Below are 15,899 nucleotides of genomic sequence, written 5' to 3'. Positions count from 1 at the left end.
CCCCTACATCGGCAGGCGGACTCTCAGCCACTGCACCACCAGGGAAGCCCCCTGTTTCAAGGCTTTTAAAAGGTGAGTCTGAATACTGAAAAATCATTGTTCTTTGGGGGATATATGGATTAATGTTGGAAGTAGCACACAAATATAAGAGAAAAATTGACGCTATTACATTTTAGAGTCCGTACCAAGGACAATTATTCCACAGTATTAACGATTATGGTCATGAATTTGTTAAGCATTTCAGGCTAGAGAGTATGGGTCAAATACATTGAATCTTCATGCTTTCTCATGTATTCTGTATATGTTTTGGAATTATCAAAGCATAGTTGGAGACTTTCTGCTTTTTTTTTTCATTTCACAAATGCATTCTTCCTTAGCTATTCATCAGCATGTATAGGGATTTTGTTACTTGATATGAATAAAATATTTTATTTTTATTCAAGTCAAAAGTAATAGAAAAAGGACTATTAGCATTCCTTTTTTTAAACTATTTCAATTCTTCCTTAATTATATGTTTTAAAAAAGCTGTACTTATAAGTATTTACAAAATATATATATTTTGTAGAATTACACATATTTACTTTAAAAATTCAAAAATAAAATAAAATTCATTAAAAATTTAAAATTCAAACAGCACAGAAAAAGCCAAATAAGAATAAAAGCACTCAAAAATACCCCAAAAATGGTAACTGCTGCTAACAACTTTGTGACTATCTTTCCAGATACTGTGATTCCAGATTACTGGAATGTTATTTTATTTATTTATTTGTTTGTTTGTTTGTTTTTACCTCTATTTATTCATTCACTGCATTTATTCTTCAAAGTGAGTCATATAAATTTTACATTTAACACATTTATCTTACTGCCTGAACTACAGATGAAAAATTACTATTAATGGAGAAGAGATTCAAATATCTACCTTTTATAATTTAGCATATATATGTGTGTATATATTTAACATGTATATGTATGTATATTTTCAGCATATACATACTATTTTAATGAAAGTTCCATGATGCATATTTTTCCTTATACTGTGGAATCGTGTTACTGCCTTTGGTAATTTGTAAAGTATGATATTAAACTGTTGGACATTTAAAAATTCTGATGAATGACTTAAGAAGACTGCCTGTAAATATGTATGTTGCAAAAAATAATTGAAAAACATCACCAGCGATATTCTATTTCTTCAACATACTATAGTTTACTAAAAATCTGGTGAAAAATAATTTTGTATAATATATTAAAATGACAATTTAATCATTTGAATATTCACATTCCTCTACTTGCGTAGCAGGAAGCATAATACTCTTTATACTTTATGACAGCATAAATCACAGAAGCTAAAGTAATAAATAAAGCTTATGAAGTGATCTAATCTATTTCTGCCACTGAAAGAAAGAACAGCCTTCAAATATCCCAGATGATCGAGACTCTCCACTACAGTGAAAAACTTCTAGAAGCTGAGATCAGTAAGCTACTCGGGAAGTCATTCAAATGTTTCCTGAGTCTCAGGGTCAGGACACTTCTTTATGTATAAAGTGGACTTACGGTACAAGAGTTTAAGCCCATTACCCCTTGTAGGAGTCAGAAACACCTACTCTCTGTTCCCTGTGTGAAAGCACATCATAAACTGAAAGATCATTTAAAAGTAAGCCCCATTAGAGACCTGTCAAGTGAATAACCAGTTCTTTTAACTTTCCTCTGTCTTATTCTTGAACGATTTTTGAAGATTCTCTTCAAAAATGTCTCTAAAGAACATTTTTTCTGTTTAACCCTAAAGTTCTGAAATAAGCATAGTTGTGTTAACTATTAAAAGTGGGTCGCTGCTTTGTCTTTGAACTTCCTACTTGAACGCCCTTATATTTGCTTTTATTTTTAAATATAGTTGTATATTGTTCATATTGTAAATGTTTCCCTCCTCTCAAAAAATTACAAAAATATTTGAAATTAAATATGTATATAATTTTAAAAATTACATGCTGTGGTTTATTATGAATTATAAAGACTGAAAGCCTTCTGTTAGTATAATATAGATTGTCTTTCTGTCTAATAGTAGTAGCTCAGAGCAATATAAACTTGCATTCTTATATTTATTGCATAATGTTCATAGCATCCTCATGTTCAATTTCCTTTCATCAAACAATATGCCTTTTTATTCTAGTTTGACAGAGTTAAGAGATTATAGAATATATCTAGAAAGCAAGAGTTCATTTGGAGGAGGTGATTCCTATTTGTAAACTTGATTAGTTTTTTAGAAAGGAAACTTTTGGAAATAAATGACTCAAACAAGACTTCAGACCACTCACCTAAGAAATACATCGTAAAACCAAGTGTTTATTTTTAGTTTAGTCTATATATGCATACAATGCTTACAACATAATTTGCAATTATTAAATGCCTATTAAATTAAAAGATAAATCCATGGGTATTTTAAGGGATAAGAAATCAGTAAGTGTAGTTTTGTGGATTAGAAATGTACATCAATAAATGGATCATTTCTAAGATAGGAGACAAACATATTGAGCATAATATTCTCTTTATAGACATTCTAGCTCTAGAAATTCTGGCATCCCTGAGACCTTGCTCAAGAACCTAGTTACCAAAACTGCTATTTTTTAGTTGCGATGGAGACTGTATATGAACTGAGGTCACAAAATAGAAATGAATTGGACTTCATTTGCTTACTAAGAGTGGTGTGGGCAAAGACAGAATTAATTTCATAAGCTGGAAGTTACCCTTGAGATCAAGCAGTGTTGATGCACTGTGCAAAGCCCTGTATGTACCACCTGTGAAAATTACAGTATTTAGTATTACAAATGGAGCTTATTTTTAAACCACATTTTGTTGTTAGTTAAAAGACTTCATAGCCTTGAAAATAGGGACTTCTGTCTACAAGTAGAATCCAAAAGTATGACAGAATACCATTACCTTCACATAGCTTTGTTTGAGCAAGTGTCTCCCAAAACATCATGAATTTCTTGTAGATAGAAAATCCATAGGCTTTTAGAAATTTCTGTATACTTGTATGTGTTTGTGTGTATGTGAATATGTGTGATTTAAAACTACCTTCTTATTAAGGCAATAGTACATTCACCAAGAACTATCTACTCTATGGGTTACTGAAACCTTGTCAACTACCATTAATATATATATATATTAACATCTTTATTGGAGTATAATTGCTTTACAGTCTTGTGTTAGTTTCTGCTGTATAACAAAGTGAATCAGCTATATGTGTACATATATCCCCATATCCCCTCCCTCTTGCATCTCCCTCCCACCCTCCCTATCCCACCCTTCTAGGTGGTCACAAAGCACTAAGCTGGTCTCCCTGTGCTGTGTATTAACAGGGTAGGTGTAATTATAGTCACTCAGTTTTGTTTGGTTTAAAAATCTTTGTCTCTAATTAATTACTTTAATTAAGAGTGCTTTAAAATCTACAACAAAAACCAGTGATAGTATATTAACTCCTTTAATTAGACAATATACTTTGATTATTATCATTATCTTAATTGATTTAAGCAAGATATCAAAAAACACATGATAATCATCTAGACACAAAAATTGTCAATATTCTAAATATCTGTTTTTAAATGCTAAAAAATAAACTTTTATATTAAAATATTTGTTTAAAAAAACTTAGCATGACCATGTACTTGCATTTTATAGATTGAATGGATGTATTCCAAACTTACCTAGAAATGTCAAAAATTATGCCTTGTAAGCTTAACAAATTTTCCCTGAGGGTGAAAAAAATAAAAGGACATGACCCTACCAAGAACACTTTGGTCACCATCCAGGCTCTCTTTGACAAACAAAACCCCCTTGCCTGAATGGTATCTTAAAATCACGTCTGGAGACCGAATTATTTTTAAATGCTCTGCCCCTACATTGGCATATATTTAGGAAATGGAACTCTCTAACACATATTGCTCTCCATGTTTATAATATCATTGAAAAATTTCTGGAATTCTTTACCATAATGCACTAAAATATGGAAACTGTGATTTGTTCCACAGCTATTTGAAAATTGCATTCTTTACATGGCAATAAAGAAATACCCTTGAAATTTCTTTTGAAGACAATCCACTCATTTAACTCTTACTTTAATAATGACAAAAGATCTTGGGGGCTTCCCTGGTGGCGCAGTGGTTGAGAGTCCGCCTGCCGATGCAGGGGACACGGGTTCGTGCCCCGGTCCGGGAGGATCCCACATGCCGCGGAGCGGCTGGGCCCGTGAGCCATGGCCGCTGAGCCTGCGCGTCCGGAGCCTGTGCTCCGCAACAGGAGAGGCCACAGCAGTGAGAGGCCCGCTTATCACAAAAAAAAAAAAAAAAAAAAAAAAAAAAGATCTTTCATTTAACTTAGACAAATACCATGATTATGTGTCTCTAAATTCTAACAAGGCATCCATATGCTTCTTTAAAGAATAAATGGTTCCTTTCTTTTTCTTTGAGAATTATGGAGCTGATAATATTTACTGACATCTAGTTACTTATATTTCTAGCAGTTTCCTTCAAAACAATATTATAAGGAGATCAAATTAGTTACTTCCCTGTAAGGTTGAAATTAGCATTAATTTTCCAAGTAAAGGTTTGGAAAATTCCTGCAAGGCATTAGTTATTCCTCTAAGTATAGGGATGTTATACCTGTTTAGACTTATTTGCAACAAACAACATCACTGTATCACAATATTAAACCAACTACTAGTGACATGCACAACTTTGTCTTCTATATGAAAACCAAGCAGAGAAATTCCAGCAATGAAAGATAGGGAAAACTTAAGAATAAATACATAAGATCTTCATTTAAAACATACATAGCCATGTATCTAATTTATTAACCACTAATAGCCTACTTAAATAGCGATAAGATTTCAAAATAATTCAACTAACACTTTAGATAACTAAGCCATGAAAATAAGTGGAAAATCTTCTGGGCTGGTAAATAAAATACTAATAGCACAATTTTTACAAGGTTATTTTCAAAAAAGAGACAAAACACACATGACTTAGAAACGGTGTGTAGAAGTATGGCTATTTGTTTAATATACTTGATGATCTGACTTTCCCTAACATCATTCAGTTGCTTCTATGTCAAAGGAAATAGATTAATAACAGGAACTGCAGGCTCAGAAGGGAGTTGAAATGCTGACACACTGAAAAATGAAAGCTAACCACTTGTTTTCTGTATCTAGAAAAACATCCCCACACTCAACAGGTTAGGAACCCAAGACTACAGGTGCCAATAACTTCTTAAGTGGGGTTGCCAGATAAAATACAGGGTGTCCAGTTACAGTTGAATTTCAGATAAACAGTGAATAATTAGTTAGTATACATACCCCCCATGTAACATTTGGGTGTCATGTATTTTTATTTGTTAAACCTGGCAACCCTATCCTCAAGATATCAGCTACCTGATAGCACAGATGATACTAGTTACCACTGAGGAGAATGTTATGCTGTTTTTCCTAGAAATATATTACACTATATTCTCTAATTAATTTGTAGAACTGTAGTTCATATAATAAATTTTGTACATATTTCCATGTAAAATGATTTTAAAATTAAGATGTAAGAATTCAAAAGGAAATAAAATATAAAAAATCAGTTATCTATTATCATAGATGAACACAATCTAGTCATTTAATTTTTTTTGTATTATGATTAAATTTTAACCTTGATTTCGATTGAAGCATTTGTTTTTGTGAGGTAGATATAGCGTATTTGATAAAATGTTCTTTCTTCTTTGCATAAGAACCATAATTTTTAATTATTTATTCTAAAATTTAAATCTAAATATACATTCTAATTTTAGTTCTATTGTAGCAACTCATTAAACCACCTCCCTCTTGGCCTTTCAATTTAATCTAGAATCAGATAATTAGAGATTTGAAAACCGATAAGCAGTGAATCAAACTCAGCTTTAAAAACATCACAAAAATGCAAAATTGTTAAAATAAGGTCACTACCATGCTTGTAAAACATTAAAAATCATTTTAGTTATGTTCTAATTAAATGAGTTAAATCCTTACACAGTTATATTACATTCCATAACTTTAAACTTTGTGTTTGATTAGGGTTTTTCCTAATTACTGCAAATATTTAACCACCTAATAAAGTCAATAAAAGTCATGTTATACATTTACTATTTATGAAAAGTATCACAATAAATCTAGGAAAAGTTCAAGTTTTAAATATTTAACCTTTGTTAAGGCCAGTATTTGTTTAAATAATTAACCAGGTTAAATAGTATTGACAATGTATATTTATATATAACATATCTACATCATTATTAAAATATGACTAAAGTACAAATGTACCTACATGTCTCGTAATAAAGTTCTCACAGAACAAAATAAAAATGTTGTATCCTTGTTTTAAAGAAAGCATCTGAGATACTCTTTAGTTGCCCTAATGCCATAAAGAAAAAATCTGAAAATAACCTGTGCAATACTGATGATAAACAAAAATACCAAAGGCTTAAAAACTGTTACATGAAAACCCCAGAAACCCAAAGGAAAGCCAGATAAGTTACCTCTAGCCATAGTTATCCTGTATTACAACAATCTCCTGTTTATACTCATATATCTACAGTGGATCCCACTTTATGTTCATGTATAAGATTACCTCATTTTTACTTAATGGTTATGTATATGTTTGTGAATTATATGCGACAGACAACTGAAAAGAAATAGACTGTGAAATTAGCAGTTGGTGATATTGAAATATGAGGATTAAGGAGTTATTAAAGAGAAAGCAATCAATCAGAAAAAAATAAATAAATAAAAAATAAAAGAGCTAATAGTAAGTAGACGTAAGGCCAGAATAAAAGAACATGAAAATCAAGGAAGGTTGAAAGATGATGAAATCCAGGAGAGTGTATGTTAGGAGTGGTAATGGTTAGGTTTTGGGAGGTTGTTTGTTTGTTTTGCCATTCAGAGATTACTATAATTATATTAATTTATGTAAATTGGGAAGATGCCTAAATAACTAAGGAGAAAAAAAAATGCACTTGTTTCCTTGGTTTCAGTATGGTTCATTTATTGATTAATTGATGTAGTCTAGTATGGCTTTATGGGTATTTACTTTGCTCCAGACAAAGTTCTGGGATTTGAAACTGTAAAATGAATACACATGGATTCTTCTCTAAAAGGTCTACCAGTCCAATAGGCTAACAATTGTTTTATAGGATAGTGTAACAATAGCAATTACATATAAAATCTATAAGAAGTTACAAGAAGATCGTATATATCTCTTTGTCTGGGAAGGCTTCCCATTAAAGGTAAAAGGACTTGAATCTTGATGGATGCGTAGGAGATGGCCAAGCAGACGGGGTGGGAGTGGTTTTTTCAGCGAGAGAGCATTCCATAAGGAGAATGGAATGTCAAAGTGCAAGGGCCTGGGCAAAACAGTGTATCAAGAAGCCTACAATCACTGAATGGCATGAAACTAAAAAAATGTAGGCAGGGTTTAAACAAAAAACTTTTAAAGCTAATAAAAGTGTGAACGTTATTGCAGCTGAAAGAGAAAGCCTTTCAAGATTTTTAAAGAGGAACATATTAAAGTCAAATGTCTGTGAATATAAATAAATTCTCTAATTATTTGACAGTGGAAGGCAGACAGAGAAGTAGAGGGGTTTTCATTAATTTTGGTGGATTAGGAAGAAATGACTGGGTTCTGGGGATGCAAAAAAGAAAGTGCGCCTGTGTCTTCTCACACAGCCCAGTCGAGGAGCCAGGGTTTATACTTTACACATCTGGAAATAGTTTGCATTCCATCACCCTAAATCTTCCAAAAGTGACAAAGTGTTCTGCAGTCAAAATGACTGCCTGGATGTTTTGTGGTTGATAACTCAATTCTAAGGATAATTGTGACAGAAAAAAAGCAGTGATATGAGCTGCTCAAGGAAGTGATTCTATCCCACTGTCTCAAGCCTCAGGTTCTGTCAGCAGCAATTAAAGCCAGGAACCTGTAGAAAAGATGGGACATTTTTTTCCACAAATTTTAACAAAGAAAAATAAGGCATATAATGATCACAAATATTAAATACACTGTATAAGATTTATATATGATTTATGTAAGATTTTTATATGAATCTTTTTTTTTAAATAAAATACTGCTTCAGGGTTTATTTTTTTTTTCACAGAGAGACACTCACAAGTAAATCTCACCCTAGGAACATCTGGTCTGCAACTCAGAGAAATGGTGAAGACACAGGGACAAATTTAATCATGGCATTTAAAATAACGTATTTAAAATGATTAAATGTCACATACATTTGATCAAATCTCCCCTATCCAAAAATAACTCCCGTTGTAGATCGATCTACTAGTATTTTCAGTTATCATCTTCCCTAGTATCTACTTTTCACTTCTAAAAATCTTTTAAAAAAGAAAGCACACTTGTTTTTTTACACTGTCTCACAGTTAATTGTGAGATTGGGGATGCAATCTTCTCCCAATCATCCAGTCTCAAGACCTGAGAACCATCCTTGATAACTACTTTCTTTGCCTTTTATTCTTACATTTATAATTCTAATACTATAATTTTTTTTTCAGAATGTCTCTGATCCTTCCCCTATCATTCTCCATTGGGCCCTTATTACCACAAAGATTGACAACTGCAGTAATGCTCTGCTAGTAAACCAAAAACAAAAATTTAACCCCATGTAACAAATCCTTACTGACTTCCTTCTAAATAGTCATAAAGATAAAAAGAAATAAGCATATATAATGCATGTAACTGGGCACTGGAACTTAGTTATTAGGCCTCTTGTTTTCTAAGTAAAATCATGATACCTATGCAGAACTGATGGGAAGGTAGAAGACAGAAAACAGAGCATCATAAAATCATGAGAATTACACCTCAGAGAGTTCAATGAATAAGGCATAAACAAAAAAGTAAAATTTGGGCAGTTTTTCAGGCGTTTCTCAAAAGGGCTTGTGACATCATTTGCTAGTTCTTTCTGACTGTGAAAGACAAAAGTACAAAAATATAAATATAAGGCTAACTGAAAGAATCGGGTTTATCAGATAATAGGGTTTTAGGGAAGTAAAAGGAGGCAGAAAAATCTTTGGGCTTCTGCGTGTAAAGACTGATTTATGGCAGACATAGATATATTTGGTATATCTTATAGAAAAAACCAATTTTCTACACTAATAGACTCTTTTTTGTGATAATTTTAGGGCATTTGTGTGTCTAATAGACTAATAGACTCTTTACATTTACTTTTTGTGATAATTTTAGGGCATTTGTGTCTCTCACACAGGGATATCAGAACTCTTTGGAGTAACAATATCTTGCCTAAGGCCAGAATTTCTCTAAAGGGTTAGTACAATTGTCAAAATGTAGATTAAGTCAAATTTGATATGGACATCTATTTGTATCACTTTTTAAAATTTTTGACCTGAAGAAATAGTCTTTATTTTTCTACAATCATCAAATATAATATGCTGCTTTCTATATGAAATAAAAATCAGTTGTTTCAAAAAAGAGTATTCTTTATCAGTTTATTTTTACTGTTTATTGCTCATAATCAAATATCTCCACTCATTGGACATGCACAAGTTAAGTAAAATAATGAGAATACAAAATGTTTAAAGTTATAATCATGCTTCATGACTAACATCTTATAAAACAAATAAAGCTTAGTCTTTACTGGGCATTATAACTTTGGTTCTCATCTATCCATTTCATTGGTTTCACAGATGAAAAAGAAAAATAGGGATACCGTACTTTTAAAGCATATGTATTATGTGAAAGAATATACACTGCAGATGTAAAATAGTGATATATCATGAAAAGAACATTTGGAGTCTGATTTTTCTCTGGGAGTAAAAGAAAGCATAATTAGTTCTATTTAAACCCAGAATTTAAATTTTCTCCATACTCAGGCTGATGTCATTGTTCCAATTTTAACTGAATATATGGTTGCCCTGAACACCTAATGAGTGCTTCCTTTGGGCCAAGCACTCATGGCTTTAAATATGTTAAATAATTTAATCTCCACAATGAGCTTTTGAGGATCTATGTCACAGATAAGGAAAATGGGTTACAGGAAGATTAAAGAAATTACAGAGGTCACACAGCTAGTAACTGACTGGATCAGTATTTGAACCATGGCAGATTGGCAGATTGGCTCTATAACTGGAGCGCTTAACTACACATCACTTCTCTGATGTGAGGACCGGTATAGAGACTCACTCTTGTTATTCTGTAGCAGGCTATATGTCCAAAGGAAGTATATGCATACTTTGAGAACAAAATCAGAAAATGAGGTCTTGTGAAATTAAATGTTCCAAGCTATCGTAAAGTCAAAATGAATAAAATTAGTGATGCTTAGGAAAACCTATCCTGAAAATAATGACTAGAGTCTTTTTTAAATATTTACTAAGGACACCACAATCCAAGTAGGCAAGCCGGTTGTACTCCATATACATCGTAAAGGAAGAGGAAAACTTTTCACTGGTATTGTAATATGTCCGAGGTTGGTTTCTTCATTTTTTTCAAAACTATTTCAAAGGAAGTTTGTATAGATATTATGAGGTATGGAGTGGAGAGATATCAATAATTGAAAATGTTTTTGCATGTTTCTAGCACAGGCCAGATCAGATGATGCTGAGATGACTTGATCCGAGTTGTTTTGATCTGTGCAGGAGGTATAGTATCCTTATAGGATGAGGATGCCTGAGGCTTTGTGTGATTACTAGTAATGAAGTTGATCTGATGTCCTTTACACCTTCTCAACCAGAGTTCTCATAGTATTTCTACTTTTCCCCTGGATATCTCCAGGAGTATTTCAGTTGATTGTTATTACATCTGTATTTTAAATTAAGATATTGATCCTATTTTCACATCAGTCTGTGATAAGTTCATGAGCCAGAATCATTTTCCTATATGGCTGGTCTTGAGAACATTTATATAATCTAGATCTACGGCAAACAAAACTGAAGGCCACCATGCCTACAATATAGTACGTCTTCAATAATAAGTTTTCTTGAATGTGGGTCACACTGTATTTGTCAGTACCTTGGGAAGGCCTGTTTAAAACAGTTGGTTAAAAACCTTTTTACAGTTTCAAACTACCATAGCATTACTTTACAATAAAGAATAGTATTATAAACAATAGGACTTATTGATATTTACCCCTCAGAATTAGAAAGTAGTTGAAATGTGAAAAACTTTAATAGATTTTTTAAAAGACATAGATTTAAAATTAATTTCAAAATAATATAATATACCCTTTGTAAATTATGTTAAATACTTTTATTTAAAGCAAAGGTAATATTCCCCCATATTGGATATTTTAGCACACCTTTTATAAGCATTAAGAAATCACAATTCCTCTGAAGAATTCCTACAAGGCAAGCAATTTAAGTTCTTAAGGATTATGTTTCTAGATTTCAAGGTCAATTTTAAGTCTGAGAGACGAAAATAAAATTATTCAATGTCAAGTATTTGCCTAAAAACAATTCTAAAGTAAGCCTGCATTAAAAAAATATACCTTTCCCAGTCACATTTCAATAGAGTCAATATTTTGTTGTTATAATTTGAGAAATAATTATCTTCCCACCGTTTCATAATATAATTTAAAAATATAGATTTCTCAAATCCTTAGCTTTAATTCAACTTCAAAGGAGTTAAAATTCACTCCAGCTTATCAATAAAAGGCATTTCTACATTGTCTACTACCAAAAACCCCTTTGCCTATATAAAATTGAGTATATTTATATAATCATAAAATATTCTCAAACATTTCTAAAATTATTTACTATAATCTGAAATTCATAGAGCTTATTTCATGACCCTTAATTGATGAGAAGAACTATCACTTTGTAACACTGGTTGTATATTTATGAAATTGTAGTGTGTCATTTCATCTTCTCATGCCTATAAAATAGGCACTCAGTAGTAGCTACTATTATTAAATCAAGCATTAATGTTTAGCTAACAGCATTCTCCCATTTGACTATTTTCCCTTTCTTAAGTGTGTGATTAATTCATGCCTCCACCCTTACCAAGCTAATGCTACACTTTAATTTACTCTCCAAAATATCAATCCAAGATATAATCATCATATATAGCCTATTTGCTATATCCTCCAAAATAATTAAGAAAGCATATATCACCACTAGGTTTAAGGAAAGTAGGCCACTTGACCCTGAATCACTAATGATGACTGCTGCATTTTTATTTGTAAGTCATGTAACAGTAACTGACACCAAGGATTTTACTTAAAATTCAGCAGAGGATAATATGATGCCAAAATGGAAAATTCTTATTATAAGAGAAATAAGCCAACTCAATAAAGAAAAGATTCAATATTTGATGAATATATTTAAAATATTTAAGATATCTTCATATAGATATTTAAAGTCTATAGTCATGTCTTTTATAAATTATTATATATAATATGAAGCCTTAAATCTTTAAGTTATAATGCATACTTTTAATAGACATACTCTATGGTACTTATTGCATATATAAAATATACTAGACTTTTTCATACTCAGCTTTTGCACTATATATATTTTCCCAAATTTCCTTCTAAAACTAGGATTTTTAAATTTCTGTTCCTAGACATTTAATCATCCATTGCAATTCAGTGTGAGAGAGGGAAAAAAAGGATTTAAGAAACCAAATGTTTCCTTCCCCAAATTCCAAAATATGAAAGATAAGAAGTCATCCGTGTAGAAACAGGAAGGAAAGGAAATATATAAAAACCTAAGCTTTCTCAATTGCCTTTCCTTTTCCCCTAGTAAAACTGAGCCCCTTCCTTCACTCCTTTAAATCAGCCCCAGTATTAGAAAAGCATTCTGTGGGAATTCATCACAGGCCTAGAAAGTGCTATTCCACCAAATTACAGTTGGCATATGCATACGTTTGTAGTTTGTAAAGCTTTCTAGGTAATGTGCTTCCATTTCTCTTAGGAGCAAATACCAATGTCAAGGTCAGAATATTTATCTGTGTAATATTTGTTTAAACACTTAACATTTGTTTTGTCACCTTTCCCCTTTTCTTCTTAATTCACAGTCCCTCAATCCTTTAGAGTCTCTTCAGATACGTTATTTTCCACAATGTTAATCTCTTTATTCAGAGTCTCCTTCAAGCACCATAGTATCCAGTTTTCCACAATCCTCTAATCTAGGCTCAAAGAAATGTGAAATAGACACATTTCAATTTTTCTACTCTTTTGTTATAATCTGGTACTCAAATCAATATATTTAAGTATTTGTTTCTGTAAAACACCACTAAGTTAACAGAAGATTATGTTTCAATCAAAGAGAAGATATAATGACAAGTATCAAGCATTTCTGAAATACTAGACATTATATGAACTCCAAAGATAGTAAGAGAAATCATATCCAAGGAGAACACATCCTAACTGAATTATCTTTTTTAAGCTTACACACTGATATGTTTTAGCTATGATATTTGCTTTCCCTATATTATCAGAGAGACTAACCAGCCATTACATTTTAGTTAAACTCAAATATATTGCACTAGTTCATTTATTCAAATTATATAAATTTTTAAAACCAGAAAAATTAATCTTTGGTTAGAGCCCAGGACACTGGTAACACTTTGGGTGGTAGTAACTGAAAGGGGAGAGAATGGTGGACTTTTTGAGATACTAGTAATGTTTTGGCTACTGGACACATTACCCAGTTAATGTGGTCACTGATTACACAGGTGTGTTCCTTTTGTGAAAATTTCTTGAGTTATACGTTTGTGATTTTTGCACTTGTCTATATGCGTACTGTACATTAATCAAAAGTTTTAAAATAAAAATGTGTTGCTATCAACAAACCTTATTTTAATCATGAATCAAATTAATTGTAAATAATAGTTATGAGAAAATTATGGAAATTTGAACAATAACAAATCAATGATAGCAAGAAAAATTTTTTAGGAGGAATATTATTCCTGTGGTTATGTTCAATTTATCTTTAATAAACATGCTGAAATATTAATGAATTAAGCAGTAGGGTTCCTGGGTTTGCTTTAAAAATATGAAAGAAGAGGAAGTGTATTAGCTTTTGGATGAAACAAATTTGTCAAGAATTGATAATTGTTTAAGTGGAGAGTTTAGTAAACTATTCTCTTTTTTGAATAAGCTTGAAATTATCCATCATTTAAAAAATGTTTAAAAATATAACTTAGTAGCATGTATGTGCTGTATATAATATTGTTCCCTATTACTGTTGTTCTTACCAAAAAGATTGATGTAAGTCAAGACTCAATATATATTCACCAAAACAGATCTAGATTTCATGACCTCCAATGTAATCATCTGACGAATAATTCTATGGCAAGTAAACATTTAAACCACAGTACTAGTGACTAGCAAGGGGATTGGTTCTGGCATCAGAATTATTAATAGTGAAAGAAAAAGGTACAATAACTTTATACTAATTTTACAGGTCAGTTTTAAGGTTTTCCACATATATTTTTTAGAATAAAATGATAGCAACTGTCAAACTATAGTGTTAACTCTCATATCTATGGACTTATTACTCCTACCACCATTTTGATTAAACCTACATGTGAATTATTTCATTTTAAACACACCATCAGGTGTACATCATCAAGACAACTTATTACATTTATTTTATCTACTGTTGCCATTTTTTGACTCAGAAATTTTTACCAATATGTTGCCCTTTGAGACAAAGCCCAGTGATGTTTAGTGAGATATGAGAGAAGCTTTCTGCCCTGGCTATTTCTTTATCCAGGGTGATTCAAAATTTAACCCAGGAAATATACGTTTGATATTGATTTTATTTATGTATTACTTCTCGGCTTAGGACTTTTTTATTTTTCCAAACACTTATTTTGACAAAAACATTTACAGATATGTTTTTTATGGAATAATGTAGTAATTATCCAACTTTCAGCTGAAACATAGTTATTGGCATAAATATGAACCTTGGAACACTTGATGACAAACTAATGTCAATTTTCCAATTTGTGTAAAATATACAATTAAATGTCCAACACAAGTAATATTAGAATCTTGTGTAGGGTTCCAGCTAACACCAACATTAAAAGAGAAAAAAAGCCCTACTGATTACAACGTTTTTACAAGCAGTAAAAATAATGTCTTCCTCATAATACAGAAATCTATTTCCTCTACAGTGTCATGGTTAATTTTTTTATATTATGCAATATGAACTCGTCCTCGGAAAGTACAACCAGGACCCCAAAAAATAAAGGAACAACCAAAATTGATTGTATTACTTATCGGTTTCTCAAAAAGCACCATATTATCATGTTAACAGCTTCCGATAATGAAGTAGCCGTTAGTTAAATAAATTTACTCTTATGTTAAGCATAATCTCTGTCTGTTCTTTCTCTGGTAATTGATAGATATAATTAAAAATTAAACTAAATTAAAAACATAATGCTTCTCTATGGGTTGCATATATGCACAACTCTATCCATACAACAGGATCATTAAAATAGAACACAGAATATATATTTATAATCACTTGTTGAACTCAATGATTTAAAAACTACCTTTGATAATTTAGAAAACACTTAAAAGTACAGGTTATAAAAATTTTATTGAAATAAATTTCACATATAATCTTTTCAATCCCTACAGTTAAAAGAAATGTATCTCTAGGAAAAAGAATATGGTTAAGTGCCTAGACATAATGTATAAATATAATGTCATATACTGTAACAATTAAAAAATCAGAAATAAAATCCTGATTTTTATCTGTAAATTTTCCAGCTTACAATTTGTTTTTATCCATGTCCTTTTGTATGTAATTATATTTTGGGGTTCAATCTTTCAAATCTTCTATACTGTCTCCACCTAATCTGATGTAGTTAATTAGAAATCACTAACACAGTAATTAGGGAGTCTTATTAGACTTAGATATAAAA

Source organism: Mesoplodon bidens (genome assembly GCF_964165515.1).
Source record: "Mesoplodon bidens genome assembly, chromosome: 1".
Taxonomy (NCBI): domain Eukaryota; kingdom Metazoa; phylum Chordata; class Mammalia; order Artiodactyla; family Ziphiidae; genus Mesoplodon; species Mesoplodon bidens.
This window is presented reverse-complemented; position numbering follows the sequence as displayed.